Source organism: Gavialis gangeticus, unplaced genomic scaffold, assembly GCF_001723915.1.
Source record: "Gavialis gangeticus isolate Ggan-Ray unplaced genomic scaffold, GavGan_comp1, whole genome shotgun sequence".
NCBI classification, from domain to species: domain Eukaryota; kingdom Metazoa; phylum Chordata; order Crocodylia; family Gavialidae; genus Gavialis; species Gavialis gangeticus.
Window position 1 is genome coordinate 8,424,958 of NW_017729020.1, and position 13,060 is coordinate 8,438,017.

Here is a 13,060-nt window from a genome sequence, read left to right on the forward strand (position 1 = left end):
CAAGGGGGGGGGGGGCGGGGTGGAGGGATTGCTTTCCTGTTTCCCCCTTGGCTTGCTCCCCAGCCTTTTGGCTAGAAGCAAGTGAGACATGGGGGGCATCCAAACTCCAGGGTCTCTGGGCCCTGGGCTTGCACGCTGGATGCCTGCCACAGATTTGGGGAGCATCTGTAGCCTGTCTGATGGGTTTGGGAAGGATACTTGCCTAGTGGTACATCTGCACAGACTTGACTCTGCTCAGTGGAAACGGGGAACTTGACTACTGGGCTCTGCCCAATAGAATCTGGAACTGTTTTGGCCCTCGAAAAAAAATTTAAAAAGAAGGTTTGTATTATATAGAAGTAGTTGCCAAAGTGCTTTTATGGAGTCTGTGTGAATGCTAAAACTTGCAGCAGTTTCCAAACAGTTCAAATGGATCAATTCTGGATGAACTAAGTTTCTGGGTGCTATATGCAAATTACTACAGGTATCTTTATTTCAAGGTCATTTTTTTCAAATTTTCTCCTTACTTCCCTGTGCTCAGGGAGAGCAGGGTCTGACTGTAAAAACGGGGCGGGGGTGGGGAATTTGGGGCACCGAAGGCAAAGAGCCTGCCTGAGCCCCACAGATTTATTTTTCCTGCCGTAGCAGTGGGAGGGAGAAAAATGCAAGACAAACCTCCAATAATTGGATTCTATAACTGGAAAATTATAACAAATTTATACATTTTCCATGGGCAGAATCTAATTATTGTGAGGGGGGGAATGCCTTATAATGAGGGTCATTTTATATTTGAGTAAATATGGTATATAGTTAGTACAAGAAAAGAAATCATCATTGCTTTGTATATAATACCTGAACTATCACAGCTACAACAACGCTCTAACCCTATGAAAAAGAAAATCAGTCCAGAGTGCCATATTTTGCCTAGTCTTGAAGTGAAGTTAGTAAATTCTACATAGGTTTGGCCACAAATTAGTTTTGTTCTGCTCAAAGCTCTGCATAGCGTAGGCTATCTACCTACCTATTTCACATGCCAGTATATTGATTCTCTGATTTTGTACCTAGTTTCTATTCTTAGTTGTACTTAATTGGCTGGGGCGATATCATCCCGGCACCCGTTCCTGCCCAGGGCAGGGGGTCGGACCTGATGATCTGTTTAAGTCCCTTCTGACCCTAAGTACTATGATACTTAACACCTGGGGATTCCACCTTTTTAGTTTCCCTATAGGCAAAATTGAGATGAATGATACTTCCTTTCTAAAGCAAGTTATCATCTATGGATGAAACAGCCTATAGATATGAGATGACTGGTATTATTATTCATGTTTCATGAAACATTTTTTCTACGGTTCTACCTTTTCCTTAGCGAAAGGAAGTTGATTAGTATTTAGCTTGGGTTCAGAAAGAGATACCCAGAGAAACACAGGCTGATTCACATGCATAATAATGGTAATAATAGCTAACTCTTGAATAATGCTTCCTATCAGTACATTTCAAAGGTAAGCTCAGGCACAGGGAGATTAAGTAATTTAGCAAAGCAGGCAGCTGGCCAATGGCACAGCTAAGAGAAACCTGAGTCCTAGTCTAGTACTCTTATCACTAGCCCATACTGGTTCCTAATAATGTGTATGCATTAGGCCTGCTTCTGCCCAACCCCATGAGCTCCTAACCCTTGTCTGGACTGCTAAAATTCATTCCAAAAGTTTAAGACTGTAACCAGGCGTCAAACAGTGCAAACCCACAGGCAGTATCTGACCCTGGTGGTTCTCTGTATGCTAGAAACAAACTTGCCAAAAAGCTTAAATACTTCATTAGTCTTAATCACACGCCATGCCAGAATACCCTGCAAAAAGCAATCAGGTGTACAGACAGACATGGCATCCTAAGTCGCAGGGTCCCTGAAAGTTCAAGGGACCTCTTTAGTGCTATATTCTGCCCCGACCAAGGACAGTCAAGTATATGTTTTTTCTGAACCTGAATATCCTGGATATGCATATTGTTTACACTGCTCCTAAGCTTGTCCCACAGCCCCCTGCTCCCTTTGCATGGCAGCAGCTGCCTTTGCCGTAGCTGTCGGATGGCTATCCTATTACAGGCTCCAAATCCAATCAAAAATAGGGAAATGAAAAGGTGAGGGGAAGAACTTGGACCATTGCAAGCAGAGCAGCGGAACATTAACACTAAAAGATATTCCAATTAATATTAAGACAATTAAACTGGAAGATGGAAGTGTGAGGCTCATTAGCGGTCTGACTTGGTTGCAGCACTCGTGAGGGATGTGAACGTGTTAATGGCAATATGCTAGTGTAGTGCTGTATAACCTGTCTAATTGCATTAACAGTTGATCAATCTGGGCTACAAAGTGGCACACGGTGATTATATTCTTTTAACCCAGCACAGTTTCCAGGAGCCCGTGAACTGCAGCAATGAGGACAAGCAAGTGCAGGGGAGCTGGACCCCATGATCTCTCAGATGCAATGAGAGAGGTGGCAGGAGCTGTGTTTTGCTGTACTAGAGGTCAGGATACGTGGGGATGAGGACTCAGTTTTGGGCACAGCTAATAGATGATGGGTGAAGGCACAAGGGAAATGGGATGTTATCCGAAGCTCTTCTTCCCGAGGAGCTGTTGGAGGATCAACGGGTTTGGCAACAAGACCTACTCTTGTGACTGTCACCGTCAAAGCACTTGTGGTGACTAGGAACAGAGGTGGGAGCCAGATGTTTAACATCTGCTCGCAAGCTAAATCAAAATCACCTGCACGTTACTACTTTTGCAGCTATAAACTAAGCCATGGGGGAGGAAAACTGTGATCATTCCCACTTTACAGATGGGGAGGGGAAGCACGGAAAAAGTACTCAGCGACTTGACCGAGTGAGGAGCAAGAACAAAACCCCAGTCTCCTGAGTTGTAGCCAAATATTAATTTGGGAAGCTGTCTGCCTCCCTGCCCTTCTGCAGCTTGTGGGGCGCATGCAGGATTCGCTTCCTGCCTTAATGTGCTGCATAATGTTGGCACAAGCTAGTGTTAAACAGCTGCTGTGTACCATCCCAATGGGAGCTGGCTGCACTTCAGTGGTGGATGAAGTGAGCCCTGTGTATACAGCCTGTAAAACACTTCGGATCCTTCGGGATGAAAGGCAGTATATAAAAGTGAAGGATTATTATGGTCAATACATTTGGGTCTACTAAGTGCAGGTCTATTGTGTGTGTAATTGCCAGGCAATCTGCAGGAACATGCTTCTCTGTAGCTACAGGGTGTTTTATTTGCTAAGTAACCCTCTGGATGGTGATATTGTTCCAAAGGTTCAGTGCCTGCTTGTTGCAACTTGCCGTGTTACCTACCTGGGATGCAAAGTGCTAAAGACACCTCCCTAAATCCCTGCAGCAGATACCATTAGTCTGCAAACTGACCCCGTCTGTGCCAGGATCCCTGTCGCTATAGCAATGCAGGTGAAAGCCAGAGATGCCCAGGGTGTGGAAAAATAAAGGGGGGGGGGGTCGAAGCAGGGACGGTAAAGGAAGAATCTTTGCAAAAGTTAGAGCTGCCAGGTTAAATAAAAGGCTTTGGCTTGTAGGAGTGCAGAACGCTAATGCGGTGTGAGGCAGCGAGCGAAGCTGCGAGGCGAGAGAGCAGCAAGAAGGAGCGAAGCCGCCGTTGAAACGCACACATTTCCATGCCCCAGGAGACTGTGCCTGCTACTTGACATCCTCCCCTCTCTCTGATCAACATGGGATTTGACACGCCGATGAACAGCAAAAGGTCTGGTGCTGGCTTATGCCCGCCACTCGTGTGACAGGGATAGGGTGAGGACGAGCTGCTTCAAAGGGTAAAGGACCAATCTCCTAAGTGCCCTTCCTTGCTGCACATGTACCCCACCACTGCAAAAGAAATCAGGACTCAAACTGACAGAGACGGATGGGCTAGGTTAAGTTGGAGTCACGGCTCTGAGACTTGGGACTGCATTGGCTCTGCTGCGTGAGGTCCAAAAACCTTTCCCAGGGCTATCAGTCTTCAGGAACTGAGCCTTGCCATCAAGGTCCTGCTGCGACCCTTCCAGGCCTGGGTTGATCTTGTGCCGCCACGTGTCTCAGACTACCCGACCTGCAGCGAAGGGCGTGCATCCATCCCCGGCCCTGGCTGTTCTTGGCAGAAAATATATGGCTTTCATTACGGTTTAAGTATCTCTTCCATGTCATGCTCATCAAGCGGAGACCATATTACAAGGACAGCAGAGAAGGGGACCCTTGAGGAGGGAGAGCAAATGAACACTAAGTGAGAGGGGACCCATTTCCTCAACAGCGCTCTACGGACATGTCCTCCATGGCCCTTCCCCGCTTCCCTTTCTGGGACGGTGCGAGGAGGCTGGAAGAAACATCCACTAATGCTTAACCCCGCTTCCCTCCAGCACAGCACTGCTCTATGTCCTTCTGCATCCATAATACTTGTCCATAAGGCCAGAACTGCCCTTTCCCTTGAACTGATTATTTCTAGGCAGGTTGTATGCCATACAATCCTGGAGTAACGTCCGTGAGCATATAGCTGAGCCTTAAACTCCCCCATCCTGCACTTCTGAATTACATGGGCGCTACAGACATAAATCTCAGGTCTAGCTCTCTATTGTAGTCTGTTCCCATAGCCCTGAAACATCTTCCATGGCTTATGGCAGGGTTTATGTCCTTGGTGGCAGCTCTGGGCTTGACAAAATCGTACAGGCATGGCCAAAGGGAGACTCAAAGCCTTCAAAGCACTTAGACACCCAAGCCCTGAATTTCATCCACTGAATATAGCCCTCATTCTAGGTTCTCATCCTACTTCGCTTAGTATAAGTGGGGATGGAGGAGTCAATAGCACTCCAAATCTCTCTCCTGTCATCTTGAGCACCTGGGTCTGCAAGCCCAGCACCATCAACCCACAGCTAAAATCTTAAACCGGCATTGCCTTCCTACCAGAACGCGTGATGTGAGTGTCTGGGGATGCGCTCCACAGCTGGGATACATGCTGTCAGGTTTTGGGGGGTTTTTTTTGGTATTTGGTTCTCACATTTTTGCTTGCACTGATTTTAGTGGGATGCGTGCCAAGAACGAGTATGCTCCATGGGTGAATTTTACCCAGTGCCAAAGGCCAGCAAGAGGCTTGAGCACCAGTTACACCCTTCTTAAGTTGTCAGTGATTGAAGTGCTGTGTGGGTCCAAGCATGGTTGAATTTCAGACAATGTGAGTAAAGGGTGCTGGATTGGGCCTTGATTATTAACATAGGATGGAGGGATTGCTGTCTCCCTCTTCCGCTCTGCTCTCTGCCTCCCTCCCCTCCACCCAGCCCTCTGCAGATTTCTGCTGCCTCCAAAGATTGTCACCTAAAGACTTAACAAAATGGGGCATTTATTTCCTGCTGAATGCCTCTCACCAGCGATAGGCTCCAGCACCCCGCACAGTGAGTTGTTTGTTTCCCCCCGCATGTTAAAATCAATGGTGTTTGTTCATCGTGTGGAATGACAGCTCATTTCTCTGGACAGGTTGGCTTCACAATTGCTTGTTCAAGAGGAAATCTGATAAGAAACAATAGGCTGTTTCTTGGGAGCATTAAACTGCTGTATTCTAATTCCAGCTCCCGTCTCACTCAGTGTATCTTCATTTTTTCTCTTTTCTTTTCATATTGATTTCCATTTTTCCAGCCCCCAAACATTAGAAATCATGTAAGGACATATTAGTCTGTCTGTAAGCAACTCAGAAATAATAACCAGACAAGTCATGCAAACGAAAACTTATCGCAAAATGGGAAGGAAGGGGAGCTAAGACAATAGACCAGCAATTCTACATGCAATCTTCTTGCAGCAATGAGGATTGTGAGACAAGTCTTCTTCTAGGGCTACTGCTGGTTCTGACACTAGCTCTCCTGACAGATGTGTAGTTCCCTGCTGTAAGTCATGGTGCTTTACAGGATGCACCATGAGTTACAGCGTGTTCTCCCGCACCCCTGACCCAACAGATGTTTGGTGTTGGATCTGGGGGGGGAGGGGGTTGAGGGACTGAGCTCTAGTTTGGAGCAGCTGCATTTCTGCAGCTTGTCTCCCCTAGCCTTGCCCCCCAACCCTGGTGCTGTCTTCAGAATGGGGAGTGGGAGAGGGGAGGGGAGGGGAGGGAGGTCTGTCTGGGGCTTGCCCAACCTGCACTGGAGGGTGGAGCGGGTGGATTGGAGCCCCCTGCTTTGGAGGGGGTGTCTCTAAGCCACCCACCCCACCCCACCCTTTAGCACAGGTTGAGCAAACCCCAGACAGAGCTCCCTTCCCTCCCTTCTCCCCCACCCACTATTCTGAAGACAGCAGCGGAGGTGGAGATGGGCTGTAACAGCCCAGCGTTGCTCCCGTCACAGGCTGACAGATGTTAATGAAGGCACTCCACTTTGGAGCGCCTTCATCTGAACACTTCTACAATGAGGGTTCAGATGGTCATAGTTTCATAGTTTCTAGGGTTGGAAGACACCTGAGCAGATCATCGAGTCCGACCCCCTGCCATGGCAGGAAAGAGCACTGGGGTCAAACACCCAGCAAGGTGTTCATCCAGCCTCCTCTTAAAGCCCCCCAGGGTAGGAGCCAGCACCACTTCTCTTGGAAGTTGGTTCCAGATCCTAGCCACCCTGACCGTGAAGTCGCGCCTCCTGATACCTAGGCTAAACCTACCCTCTGCCAGCTTGTGGCCGTTATTCCTGGTCACTCCCAGTAGCGCTCGGGGGAACAGGGACTCCCCCAGTGCCTGCTGGTCCCCCCTGACTAGTTTGTAACAGGCCACTAGATCCCCCCTCAGCCTTCTCTTGTGGAGGCTGAACAGGTTCAGGTCCCGTCGCCTCTCCTCGTAAGGCCTGCGCTGCTGCCCCCTGATCATGAGAGTGGCCTCCTCTGGACCCTCTCCATGCTGTCCACATCCCTCCTGAAGTGCGGCGCCCAGACCTGGATGCAGTACTCCAGCTGCGGCCTGACCAGTGCCGCATAGAGGGGGAGGATCCCCTCCCTGGACCTGCTCGAGATGCATCTGTGGAGGCATGACAAGGTGCGGTTGGCCTTCCTGACTGCGTCCCCACACTGCCGGCCCATGTTCATCTTGGCATCAATGATGACTCCAAGATCCTTTTCTGCCTCTGCACTTTCAGGCACTTTTAAAGCACTCTGCAGCCATGCCCTTCTGCAAGGGCGTGGCTGTTGAGTGCTTTCGAGAGGCTGATTGCGTGAAAATGTCATTGCTGCCTGCACCCTTCTTTACAAGCACGACCTTGAGAGCAAGGCCTTTTACCTTTGGTCTACAGAAGCAGAGAGTAACACATTGCCTCACAAAACCAGTATGATATTATTGTAAAACAGGGGAGTGAGGACACTTGGGGTACCTGCTGCTTGGTCTCTTACTGATAATCTGAAAGACTTCATACCTGTGTAACTAGTTCCCTACCTCACTCATTCCCTAGGCATCGCATCAGCTATGCGCCTTGGCTTCCCCATCTCCAAAACTACGATCTCCACTGCACAATGGAGAGGGGAGGGTGAGTTTCTAAGGATACTACAGGAAAAACTCTGGTGAGGTAAAAGTTGTATGCACACTGAGCCAAATACACTCCCCTTTGCTGCATTAAATCCCATACAGAAACATCCCCAAGTTACAGAGAAAAAGCAAGGTTAGCAGTAAAGATTTAGCAACGACCCCGCTGTTGGTCAGAAGCATAACCTGAACTAGAGACATTCAACGTGGCCTTTTGCTACCTCAGCTAAAGGAATAACTCCAGTATCTGCCAGAAATAGTAGGCTCTTATCCTCTTATGTGGACCAGCCATAGGACTCTAATGCGTGCACTGACACAGTTGACATATGACTGGCTTGCATACGACTCCACTCTTCTCATAGCTCACTGTCCTCTTGCATGATGTCCTGTCCTGCGCTGCTCTGGAAGCCTCCTCTCCCTGCATCCTGTTCACTTATACCCTATAGGTCTGTTGCACACTGACAGTGATGCACCCGTGGCCCGGCACATTTGTGCGCATTCCTCGAGTCAAGCTGCGCAGAGTGTGAAATGCTGGTTCCAGCAGTCCTCCAAGAAGGGCTGCAGCGGTGAGGGAAGCAGCTGCGATTACCAGGCAGATGGCAACAAATATACATGTTAAACACATGGAAATAAGAGCAAATAGTGAGGATGAAGAGACAAATATTGAACAGGGTCCAGCACTGAAACTAAACAAACACTAGGAAATGAGAAGCTTGTTGAAATGAGATGAGCACTGGGAATAGGCAAAATGCTGGGAATTGAACCAACAAGTGAATCAAAGCGGCACGGAGCAAAGCGCTGCAGCAGAAACCAGGCCTTGCAAGGTATAAGCAAGGAGCATGCAGCAAGCAGAGCCAGGAACACAAGGGCTAAGCATGCCTGGGAGACCAGGCTTCGAATTTGGGAGCTGGTGGTGCATGCATGAGGGATGACCCCAAATGCTCTTGAAACAAAGTGAGCACATGGGACTGTGCCTCCTGCTTCCCATTTGGAGGCTATGGCAGTCGTGCTGGGGCAGAAGCATGCCCCAGAGACTCTACCAGGCGCGCCAGTGATATATATGCTCTGGGGACCGTATTAAGCATAAAGGGCTTGTAGTAAATTGTCGCCTGCAGCTGGAGACAGAAAGCGAACGTGGCTACAGAATGGCATTACAGCACAGGCTCTTTTGGCCTCCCTTCCTTCCTTTCCCTTACCACCTATTTTCCCTGCCTCTTTGCACACTGCTGCTGCAAACCCTAGTTAGGGTGAGATCCTCAGAGCATGTAATCCAACTGCCTGCCCTAATGCAGGTGGATGGCACCTGGAAGGAGGCACAAGCTGTTGACCTCAGCAAACCTGCTACAGCCCTCCTGGGCTTCTTCGCGCAGCTGCGACTAGCGCGAGGCGCTGCTGGTACTTGACTCACCCGTCCTTTGTAGTCACCTACCAGGGGCTGTAGACACCTTGGTGGTGACGTAACGTGCCATAAACTTTATTGGCACCGCTAATTGGGTCTGCTGCTGTGGCAGCCACCTTGCCAAATAATGACAATGCGCGAATTAGAGGAGAGGAGCCCTAGATGGCGTGAGGGGACTCATCACTCATTTGCAATAAATGGAACATAATTGCCTTTGTAAACACCTTCATTATAAAGTAATCATTTTGTGCTGTTCTGCTTTGACGGGCACGTGGTGCAGAGGCCTTTTGCTGGCAGCCAGAGGAACAGGGCTGCAAAAGATGGAGCGGAGTAAGATCCGGGGCTGCTGGCAATTAGAAACAGACAATGTCTGAATCTGGGTTTGAACCCTTTCCTGCTGAGCAGGGGAGATGTCTAGTTAACTAACTGCTGGATTTACTCAAATACAAAAGGAGGGGTTTCCCCCCAGTCAGCAGGGGAGGGATTATATTTGTGTACAAGGAAACCTCAGTAAACACATTGTCCATCATGTAGACATTATCTTAAGCAAGGCAATGTGTGGGGAACAGACACACAGATAAGGACTGACTTCTTGAGGTGGATACCTAGCACAGGCAGAGCTGCAACCTAGCTGTCCTGTAGTCTCAGCTGAAGAGCTCTCCAGCAGAGTCCATGAGCACGGACACTGCAGCAAGCCTCAGCCGGTTGCACTCACAGGTTGGCACTCGTCTTCCCACTTCTCTAGCACCTACCTCCTCTCTCCCCTTTGCATGCTCTTTGTCCTCCTGATAGAGGACCTTTTCCTAACAGCTCCTGCCAGATGGAAAAATTCCTGCATTTCCCTGGCTATTGCCTTATCTCACTCCTGTCCCCATCTTTAAATCTGCATGCTGGAAGCTTTGCTCTCCAAAGGACCCAGTCCTGCAAAGACCTGAGCCCGTGCTGAACCTTCCTGATGTGCACAGTCCCGAGTTCCCCAGGGCTGGCGTGATTACAGGTCCACCGCTTAATTTTACTGAAGGTTTTTTTGGTAGCAGCTTGCCTGAAAGATGTTGAATAATAAATCCTGTATTGTCCTCATTACAATCCAGGAATGCAAGAGAGCTCATTTGTTGATTTAGATCTGCTCTGTTATTTAAATGAGCCAGGCAATTTATTTAAAATTCCTTTGCTAGATTTCTAGTATTGTGCACTCCTGAATTTTTTTCCCCCCCCCAAGAGAGTTGAGCTGAGTGCAGTTGAGGAGCAGGGAGGCTGAGTGACTCACTACAGGTAAGAAATGAGCTTGGGCTTTTCACGTCTACCCAGTGGTTTGCCCTGGTGAGCAGGTAGGGGCCTGGGAGCCTATTTGAATAATAAAAAATGAGGGTTGGTAGGGACCTTAGGAGGTCATCTCGTCCAATCCCCTTCTCAAAGCGGGACCATCCTCAGTTAGCTCATCCCAGCCAGGGCTTTGTCCAGCTGGGCCTGAAAAACCTCCAAGGATGGAGACTCCACCACCTCTCCGGGTAACCTGTTCCAGCTTTACCAGCCTCCTAGTGAGAAAGTTTTTTTCCTAATATCCAACTTAAACCTCCCATGCTACAACTTGAGACCATTGCTCTTTGTTCTGTCACCTTTAGATCAGGGCATGCATGCCAGAGCGTGGCACACAAAGGCATTTTGCTCGGGATGCCCGCGTTGGGGAAAGGACCAGGGCTGTGCTGCCACAAGGATTGGGCCCCTTGTGCCTCCCCTGCTGGCACGCCAAGTTGAGGTTGCAAGTGTTTTTGGCATTCAGCCTCAAAACGGTGCCAACCCCCGATTTAAATGAAGGCTAGTTAAACATTCAGAATCAACATTTTGATTTTTTTTTTTAAAACTATTTCTTTTCTTGAGATTTCAAAGAAAAATACTGGGTGGAATTGTGGTTTCATCTTATTTCTCACCCAGCACTGGCATAGTACTCTCTTCCTTTCCCAGTTACTGTTCAGGAGACTAACAGTGAGAGAGAAAAAAGAGGTGGGGGGTAGAGAATAGCAAAGCTATGCACATTTATTTACAAGTCTAGCAATACTGTCGGCTAAATATTTACAGGCGTTTAAAAAAGGGAAAATGATAAGAAGCCAGCCTTTCAGAAGCAATTGCAAAGGAAAAACAAAAGGAAACATTTGAACAATGACTGAATAGAGGCAAAAGTAAAACAATTACCTGATCAATCATAAAGAAGACAGATTTCCCTAGCAAAGTTATGTTATGAGGTATTCTTAGCAAAGTTTCTTTCTTTAGGGGCTAGCAGTCAGTTGTCTGTGTAGTATCCGTCAGAAACCAGACATGTGCTGGAAGAGGCAGTTCAGTTTTGTGGTTAAACCGTGGACGGGATCTCGAAAGGTCTCCGCTTAATTCCTGCCCCTGCCACAGATGCATTGAGACCACCCTTGCACTTAAGTTCCTCATGGGTACAACACAGATCAGAATAATGCTTCTGTCTTCCCATGCCCTACATCTTTTATGCAGTTATATTGCAAGCTTTGTGGGGGAAGAGGCTGTCTTGTAGGCCGTTTTACGCAGCACCTGGGACAACGGGGTGCTGATGCGAGTTAGGGTTTAGTGGTGCTCCCGTAATAGAAATAGGAAACAACGATAAAAACATCCAGAGAGAGAACTGATAGAATCCAGGAGCCTGGGGAAGCTGTGTCCACCCAAAATACTGCTTGACTAGCCCAACAAAACAATGTATTCTGTGCCTTCATCACTGGCAGCAATCCATGACCATGATGGAGTTAACCTCAGAAAATTCATATACACCATAGGGATTCAGGAGATCCTGGAGATGGAAAATAAATACACATAAGCATACAGAATACTGGTCCATGCATCCTCCAGATGCAGAATAACCATTCACAAATACATGCACAATGCTGTGCGGTGCCCCGTGTCAGCACCCCCGCGCCTGCTGCTCCGGCTTCTATTTGCATTCCAATAACCTCACTAGAAAGTACTGAAGGACCGAGATTTCTAAAGAGCTGTTTTGTAGTCCTAATTGTGCTCTTCTCCTTCAATAATTCATCAGCAAGATCAGCTATTTTCTATGCTTTTTGTCTTATGCTTGTCTACAGAAATATAACACGTCATAAAAGTTCTAACCTTGCTCATCTTAACTAGCTTGCAAATTTGCATTGGCAATACGACCACCTACCATTTGTGGCCAGCACCGAGAACTTGCCTGCTGAGGGTAATGCTAACATGGAAATGAAGCTACTGCTGCAGGTAGCAAATTGCCTGAGTGTCTGCAGAGATGAGACAGAGGAATAAAATGGAGAAAAGGTCAGGACTGCCGTGCCTTGGCAGAGCTGCAAAGGGGCTAAGGACTGGAGTTGCTGGGAGGGAGCGGGGGGTCTGCTGTGGGTCAGGATTGAGAAGCACAGTACTGTTATTGGTACGGGAAGCACAAAGTCGGATGAACTGACGCTGCTACAGGTCAGGATTGCTGGTGGGCGAGAAGAGACAAGGGCCAGGTGGGGCTTCAGGGTCAGGCCTGCAGAGCAATGCGCTGTTGGAGAGCTACGTAAAAGAGGGGAATAGCAGAGGATGCTGCATGTCAGGATGGAGGAGCATTAGAAAAGATGCACCAGAATACAAGGACTCGAAGGGCACAGGTCAGGAATTGACTGAGCTTTGCGGGGCCTCATTTCTGGAATAGCCGGGGCGCAGGTGAGGGCAGGGAGCAGAGCCGAGATGGGGAGCCTTGGGGAGTGGCGTGCAACGTGTTCTGCAGTTCAATATCAGCCTCTCTGTTCCAGGAGCACCACATCAAACCCACCAAACCCCCCCCCCAAATAGGAATGGAGCCGAGCTGAGATCATTGCCGGCGACAGCCGCAAAACCCCGCCGTTCAGAAATGCTGGCAAAGGCAAAATGAGTCCCGTTGTGAGAATGCAAGGAGCTTGAAGTTTCTGCTCTCTTATTTTTCCTGAACAGTTAAATTCATCCCCTTAGAAAATGAGAAACATACAAATAAAATCCATCTGAGTGATTCAGGTTGTCTGATTCTTCATCCATAGACACCCTTTCAATTTTTGTTTCAAACGCAATGGGTACAAATTGCAGGGCTTTGGTCAGCTTTTTCGACTAAAGGAAATTTTACAGCAGACAAGAGACAGAGAACGGGTGGGGGG

At 48.3% G+C, this 13,060-nt stretch overlaps 1 long non-coding RNA gene across 1 annotated transcript; it reads right to left on the bottom strand.

The window, feature by feature from the left end:
* Positions 1 to 114: 114 nt before the first annotated feature.
* On the bottom strand, positions 115 to 7,955 carry LOC109295590. Its single transcript, XR_002096776.1, has 3 exons — positions 7,944 to 7,955; positions 6,219 to 6,224; positions 115 to 172 (listed from the first exon to the last, which is right to left on the bottom strand). It is a non-coding gene; the product is annotated as an uncharacterized LOC109295590 (long non-coding RNA).
* Between the last annotated feature and the right edge of the window lie 5,105 nt (positions 7,956 to 13,060).